Here is an 8,307-nt window from a genome sequence, read left to right on the forward strand (position 1 = left end):
ACTTTTTAAAGTGTCTGGTTGTCCTTTTGGACGTACTCACAAGGTGCAAGTGCATTTTAAAAAAAGTTTCTAGAGAGAGAAATACAATTTCTTACAAGGCCCTCCAAATGACCTCCGAAATTTTCTAATGAGTGATGAGCCGCAAAATGACAAAAAACCATATGATCCTTCACCACTGCTGCTAACTGCCAACTTCAATTGAGCATATCTCCACACGCATAACTCCGATTGACGTTTGGTAACTCCCTGTGGAATTCACATGCTACATATCATCTCCACAAACCATGGCAAGCTCAAGAAAACATGTGAAGTCATTCTTAACAAGGTGGTCAATTTATCCCACACTAGCACTCCTCAAAATTTCATTGGCTCATAACTTGGCCATTTGGACTCCGATTGGTGCTCTGAAAAGATTGGCATGCATCGTAATGTGAGCACTTCAAATCTACTAGCATTCCAAGCTCTAACCATCCAATTGCACCCATCCAATCCGGTGAAGATTTGGAAAGTACTCCATCGTCAAATTGCAATGTCTTTCACTCCGTAGCTCCGTTTGAGGAGCCGTGTGGACCCACTTGGAGAGCATCCTAAAGGCTACTGCATACACCTCCAAACTTGCACTTTTTGACCTTTTGGCATCCACCCTAGTTAGCCTCAAAAAATGATTGTTTGGCCCCAAAAACCACATGAAGCCGACATTCCCAGACACCATTGCCTGCCCTAGATCTTTATACTTGTTTGAACCCATTGGCATGCACTTGTAAACACATATCCCCATGCCTATCCCCCAATTCTAGCTTTGACACTTTTTGGTTGCACCATCATTGCCCAACCCCCTGGTTGAACATTTATGCTCAACCACAAACGTGCTTATTGAAATTTTCAAAATTGCAAAACTAAAAACACTGTGAGGAAGCCAAAAAATTACCTCCATATGTACAAAGTCTTATTCCTGTTTCATGCCGTCTCTCCTCAAGCGCGTTGCCCAACCCCCTGTTTAGCTAATCCTCTTGGATCAAACACCTAACATTGAGCGCATCAAGCCATGTGTTGAGTCAATACCTCCACTTGAGTTATAATTTAACTAGATGATAACTACTTTTGCACCTTCCTTGGAGGTGGAACAATATGAGCATCCTCGAGCTTCGAGTCACTCGCTTCGGGGCCATGGTTTCACGAAAGAGAAGGGGAAAGAGAACTTAAGACTTTGAGGGACAACATGCCGGCGATAGAGAAGCAGTTAGAGATGAAGATGGTTGAGGGTAAGAGGTTGAGGGAGAAAGGTTGAGGAAGAGAAGGTAACTCCGATGTCAAGGCAAGAGAGATTCCGCTTCTAAGAACTTCTGTGTAAGTGTCCAAAGTGATGGAAGAGGGGTCTTTATATAGGCTCTCAAGAGCCAAAAGCACAAGCTAAGAATAGCGAAAAGAAAAGAGATACGTTCGTATACGTTTGCGGCTCTAAATACACACACACACACACACACACACACACACACACACACACACACACATATATTTATTTGTTTGTGGGGGTCACGCATTATGATGCGCAATTTCGACTCTCTAAGTTTATGAGAAGCTTGATTTCCAAGAGAAGAGGCTCTCACTTCTCTAAAAATACTCCCTCTTTCCTAAAAATACTCCTTCTATTCCTTCTGTTCTAAAATACTTCTCTTAAGAAAATACCCTTTCTACTCTTTCTCTTCTAAAAATACTCCTTATTTCTTAAAGGTGAACTCTTATCTTTAGAAATATACTTGAGGCTTAAGTTTCCCATATCAACTTATAGTTTCCAAGTGAATAAAGGTCATTATTAATAGTTCCAGAGTTTGATTTTTGATCCGATCGTTCCGTTTGAACGCTTTACGACTTAACAAAATACGAATCTTAAATGTTTGCAAAGTAAACGAAATACTTATATTTAAAATGTTGTGTACATTACAATCTCTCCAACTTAGGGGTTTGAGATGTCCTCATCTCGAGAAACAATGAGGATACTCCTACTCTAATTAATATCTTGACCATTATCATATCCAAAATGGTGGTGTCTTTGTAGCAGAGAAGTAATAATCCATAGTCTTTATCCATACTTGTGCATCTTTATCTGTAACATTTAATGGCCTAGTAACTTGTGTGTAGCGGAAAATAGCATGAACATAGTGAGCATTTCATTAGAATAGATTCCTAATGAGATTAACAAGAGTGCTTGGGTGGAGAAAGCAACAAAAAGCATAACACCTAATTGGATAGCATGAACAATACTTCAAAAGAGAGAAAAATTAAGCAATTGACAACAGTTGAGGACTGGATTTGCAGGGAGCCGATCCCCCCTCCAAAAGGCTTTGTATTATGGTTTCTCCCATGAAGAGAGACATTTTACAAAACAGTTTCTTGTGTTCCTTCAATACTAGCTAGTGCAATGAAGATGGAAGCTTCATGCACTACACAAAACACTTATCAAACACAACATCAATTCCCTCACGGTTTTAGACCCAAGACCTCACACACGTTCAAAGATGGTGAGAGCTAGTGGGGTATGAGAGTAGATTGAGAGGAAGAAGGAGTATTCTTACGAGAAAGATGCACATCTCCTCACATAATCACTCATATTAGCATAGCTTAGGTGGCCAGTCAGCTAACTTAACCAATATTCTAGCTTTTTCTCCCTTGGCACTTTCCCATATTAATTGATTAGTTTAACATGAGAAAATCATTTAGGAGAATTAGATAGTGATTATTATGACATTATCAATATCAATACCCTCTCCTTTAAAAGAAGGTGGTTGCATTTGTTTGAGCAATAATTTTTTTTCTTGAATTTCCGTGTAAATAGCATCATTATGAGGGGTTTCCAACACGTAGAAGTGATTTGAGGATTCCTCTGAGTGTACATCAATGTTTATAATAACTCAAACCAATAGAGTATTTTCCAAACTTAGACTTAGCCAATCCACTAAAATCTCAATCGTATGACTTAACCAATCATTACTTATCCCATCCATTAAAACTCAATCACCTGACTTAACCAATCTTGACTTATCCAGTCCATCAAAGTCACATGACTTAACCAATCATTACTTATTTAGTCCATTAAATCTCAATCACATGACTTAACCAATCATCACTTATCTAGTCCATCAAAAACTCAATCACATGACTTAACCAGTCATTACTTATCTAGTCTATCAAAACTCAATCACATGACTTAACCAGTCATGGCTTATCTAATCCACCAAAATAACTCACGTACATGAATTAACCAATCAAACAATTTCTTTGTAGAAAAATAACTCAATCTTCTATTCATGAAGTATTCAAAATGTCATATAGGGGTCTACAAAAGATCTCTCCATGCGAAAACATAATAGAAGTTTCAACCATAACTATGGTACACATCAATCTGCATAATGTAATATATATGTAAGTCGGACAATGGGTATAGAAACCCATACGCACGAGGAAGCTTGAAGTAGCCAATTTATTCATTTTGACCTAGGCTCTGATACCAATTGTGAGGTCCCCAACCCCAAGAAGATTGGGGTGACTTGATAGAAGGCCTTTCTTTATTTTCAAGTTCCGTTGACGACACCCTACTTCGTTTCCATGTAGCCAAGATACGAGCAACAGAAGAGAGAAAGTCCTCTATCCATTATGATTGTGGTTGTAAGGATCATACACCACAGGCAAGGTCAATAAATCAAGGATTCTAATGGAAGCTATTTACTATAACATCGAGATGAAATCCCATTGACATATTTAGAATCCATAAACAACGCCTTTCTTCCCATGTTTAAGAGGCATGACTGCCACTCATAAACCTTGAATATGATATGAGACATAATTTAAACTAACTAGTAATCTTGTGAAAAGTGCCCGACTAATCAGGTCCATAGCTTTCAGGGGCACATATATTTGGGACTTCTCGACTCTTGGCATAATAAGTCTCTAATTTAGCTTCTCTTAATAAGAGGGAGTGGAAAGTTTCTTGACTAATCGAGACCACCCATCCTTGACTGGAAAGCTGAGCCATCCCCCACTTTCCAACCACACTCACACTTTTTAGCTTGCTTTCTAATTACTACCACATTGTTTTACACATACAAACAATGTTCCTTAATTAATTCCAGACACAGGTTTTTTTATACAACCCTTAAAAAAAAAAATCAAAACAATTTACACAAGGCCTAATGAAGACATTCAAAAATGCAACAAAAATAACGTTTCCAATTTCTTATGAGTTTGCCGCTACCCACGGACTTTCTCTGTCTAACCAACAGAGCCTTTGCAAAGGATTTATTTGCTAACCGCCGCGAATTGTGTAACCTTCCCATCTCACTAACCACGAGACATCTTGCTAACCGCTCGGCATCCTGCTAACCATGAGGCATCTTGCTAACCGCCAGGCATCGTGCTAACCATAAGGGATAAAAAGAGAGCCGATAACCTCAACTTAAGCTCCGCTAACTGCGGGATCATCTCGCTAACCGCGAGGCATCTCGCTACCCGCGAGGAACAAAAGATATTCTTTCAACAATCCTTCTATTTAGATGATTTTTTTAAAACATGATCAACCAGCTCTTCATATCAATCAGTAACAACTTATCAAACAATAACAATTTATCAAGCAATAAAAATTTAACAAACAATGATTATTTATCAAATAGTTTCTTCGTTAATCTATGAAAGCATATGCTTGTTTCTTGTGATAGAATCACGTTTCTTGGACAGTTTAAAACACTACAACAAAAAAAGGTATCATCGACGCAGATATAGACGCCCCGCGTTGATATCTGCGTCCCTGTGAAACTGTCGCTATTTGCGTCGATATATGCATGGAAAGGCTTTTTTTGCGACACTGATATGGACGCAGTTATAGACGCAGATAGTGACGTAGATATGGACGCAGGTATAGACGTAGATAGCGACGCAAATATAGACGGATATATAGACGCATATATCAACGACCATAACAGAATTTTTTTTTCTTGGACAGAGGGCAGGTAGCCTGGCCTGTGCCCAGTGAAAAGATGGACACAGCCACCACAGCTAGACTTCCTGCCCTCTGCCCAAGAAAGCGAGCAGCACCAAAAATCAACCGTGCTCCCGCAGAAATTTCGGTAGAGTTCCCTTCGTTTTTACATAAACTTTTCAAAAAAAAAAAAAAATCATGTATACGCCTCCTACATGCTATCCATGTAGGATCTCACATGAGATTTAAGGCCAATGACCATAACGGACCATAACCATAACTTAAAAGCATAACCATAACGAACCATAACCATAACTTAAAAGCATGACCGTAACGAACCATAACCATAACTTAAAAGCATAACCATAACTTAAAACCATAACCGAACAATATAACCACTTTGATCATAACCAGAAACAAAATTAACAATAACCATAAGCATAACCAGAAAGTTAAACATAACCATAAATAAAACCTGAACCATAACTATGTCTATACAAGAATAGGAGAAATAACCATGTCTATACAATGACAATGACAATAACCATAACTATAAGGAAAACAATAACTGTTTGAACAATAATCATAACCATATATATATGTCTATACAAAAGGAGACACAGAAGCGTGTCTGTGTCTCACAAAGCATATATATGAAATCCGGTCCACTGATGACTAGGCGTCACAATCTGCACATAGGACAACTCACAAAATTAGTATTGATATTACTTCACATATACTTACTTAATTAAATCAACTCACACATATTAACGTCTCACCTCAAGCATCAACGAGACTGTAAGGCCGCCCAGTCTACAGGCTCTCCTGAAGCATCAAGATCATTCAATACTTCATAGATACCTTTGTGATATCCATCTGACTCCTCCTGATGTGTCGGGGCTCGATGCATCGCAAGATTCTGCGTTTATACAAAAATCAGAGTAATAAGAATACATGATTCATCGCATTTTAAAAAACGCCATAGTTAAGATTGGATTAGAAACTCACAAACTCATAGCGAAAGGTGTCGAAGCCTCCGCTGCCAAGATGAGATGTCCCCCTGGTCATCTGTCGTATCTGCGCGGCCTCACGCTACTGTCTGAACCGCGTGGCCGCTGTCCGCTCATCCTCCCTGATCTGCAGCCACATCTCGTGTGGGATGCCCGAAGGCTTCGGCGAGCCGGTCCTGAAAGCCTTCCGAGTTGCATCTCATCGATGTTTCACGGTGTCCCGTGCAAGACCCTTGATCCACCTCCTCAGAACAACGTCAGAACCCGGAGTAGGCTGGTACTCTCTTAGGATGGTCTCCACTATGTAAGTGACTTTGTCCTTTTCTTGCTGATCCCAAGACGTCAGAATGCTAGTCGAAAATTGTAGCTCCGCGAGCTGGCGAATCCGCTGTCTCATCTCAGTCCCGACTCTTTCCATGTCAACAGAACCATCTGGCCGTACAGTATAGAGCTTGGAGGCACTAGGATCGTATGCCCCCCAAGGTGTCCGAGGTGTGCCAAGAGGTGTGTCGAGAGGTGTGCGTGGGTAGGATGGGGGTCGTGAGCGAGGAGGGGTTGAAGCATCTGTGGACCCTCCTCCAAAGCAACTACCACCTCCACCTAACGATCGCCGAGATTGGCGAGTGCGCCTGTGCTGCGGAGATGAGGACGTACCCGTCTCTGCCCCGCCCCTAGGTGTCGAAGCGGCCGTGATGGGAGAAGCAGGCGTCGTATCCATAGGCGTCCCCCCCCCCCCCCCATAGGTGTCCCTCCCCTAAACGTTGGACCCTCGGGTGTGAAGCCCGGAGGTGTAGTACCCGTGCCTCTGGCTACCCAATATTGAGAAGCCTCTGCCATCTGAGCAGGCGTCATCCGTGTAACGAAGCCCATGAATGCATCTGCACTCATAGAAGCGGGATTTGGAAACTGGTCTGCCATACTAAAGTCCTGCACAAAGAAAGCAAAATAAAGCGTCAAAACACAATTGTTTAAATTAACTTTAAGCTTAATTTTAAATCAACGTCTACACACAAACACTTACAGGCCTAAGCCTCGATGAGTGAGGCATCATCGATAAGATCTTGCACCGTTTCATCGTCTATCTCTAATTGCAAACATAACTCTGCCCCAACTCGTTCTGGCAGATTGTCTTCATCCATTGCATCTTCATCTATAAGTGTCAATTCTAGCTCGTCTGCGTCATCCCTCGTATATCTGTCAGCTTCCTCTGCCATACCTTCGTCCATCTCATCTAATGTCACAGTAGTATGGACGTCATCTGACTGACTTTCCTCCACGAAATCTTGACCTGAACCACAAACCACCACTGTCGCTCTAGCATCTTTCCAACTGACTGCAAATCATCTCGTGAAGCTCGATCGTCTTTCATTCCCATGATTGTCTTCTAGAGGAGCTCTCCCACATTCTTGAATATATACATTGGATCCAGCAAATGATTAATTATTAGATCACCCCAGTACGGCAACGTATGGAGAATGGACAAACGTTTAATTCTTGGAACAGGTTGCCCCTCATGTTTCTCCCATCGGCGACGCCACTCTTGTACATGCATAGGACGACATTTGATGCGACCAAGTTGACCTTCACCCAAGTGATGGCCATCTGGAAGATAACAGTGGTAGCCTTGATACATTGTCTTTCGAAGAGAGGCAGAATAGCGCACATCCAAAGACTGCCCGCAAATTGGACATGCATTGTATCCCGAAGTTGTTAGCTCTGCATATATTAAAGCATGAATCTGGCCAAGGCAAAGTGCTTGCGAATTTGACCTACGGCTTGTGTATTTGGCGTTTCTTCTATCCGTTTCACCTACGGCTTGCCATACGTGCTCTTGACATTGCCTAAAGACTACCTAATCGTCTACGTATGGTTTCAGTAGGCATAGAAGCCATTTTCGAAGTCCGTTTGCGTTTTTTCGTAGTAAAACGCAACCGGATTTGACCTACGGCTTGTGTATTTGACGTTTCTTCTATCCGTTTAATCTACGGCTTGCCATACACGGTCTTGATATTGCCTTAAGACTACTTAATGGACTACGGATGGTTTCGGTAGGCGTAGAATCAGTTTTCGAAGTCCGTTTGCATTTTTTCGTAGAAAAACGCAATCGAATTTGACCTACGGCTTGTGTATTTGGCGTTTCTTCTATCCGTTTGACCTACGGCTTGCCATACGTGCTCTTGACATTGCCTTAAGACTACCTAATGGACTACGGATGGTTTCGGTAGACATAGAATCAGTTTCGGAAGATCGTCTGCGTTTTTCCATAGAAAAACGCAACCGGATTTGATCTATGGCTTGTGTATTTGACGTTTCTTCTGTTCGTTTGAC

Source organism: Adiantum capillus-veneris, chromosome 25 (genome assembly GCF_014529385.1).
Source record: "Adiantum capillus-veneris isolate H3 chromosome 25, ASM1452938v2, whole genome shotgun sequence".
Lineage (NCBI taxonomy): Eukaryota > Viridiplantae > Streptophyta > Polypodiopsida > Polypodiales > Pteridaceae > Adiantum > Adiantum capillus-veneris.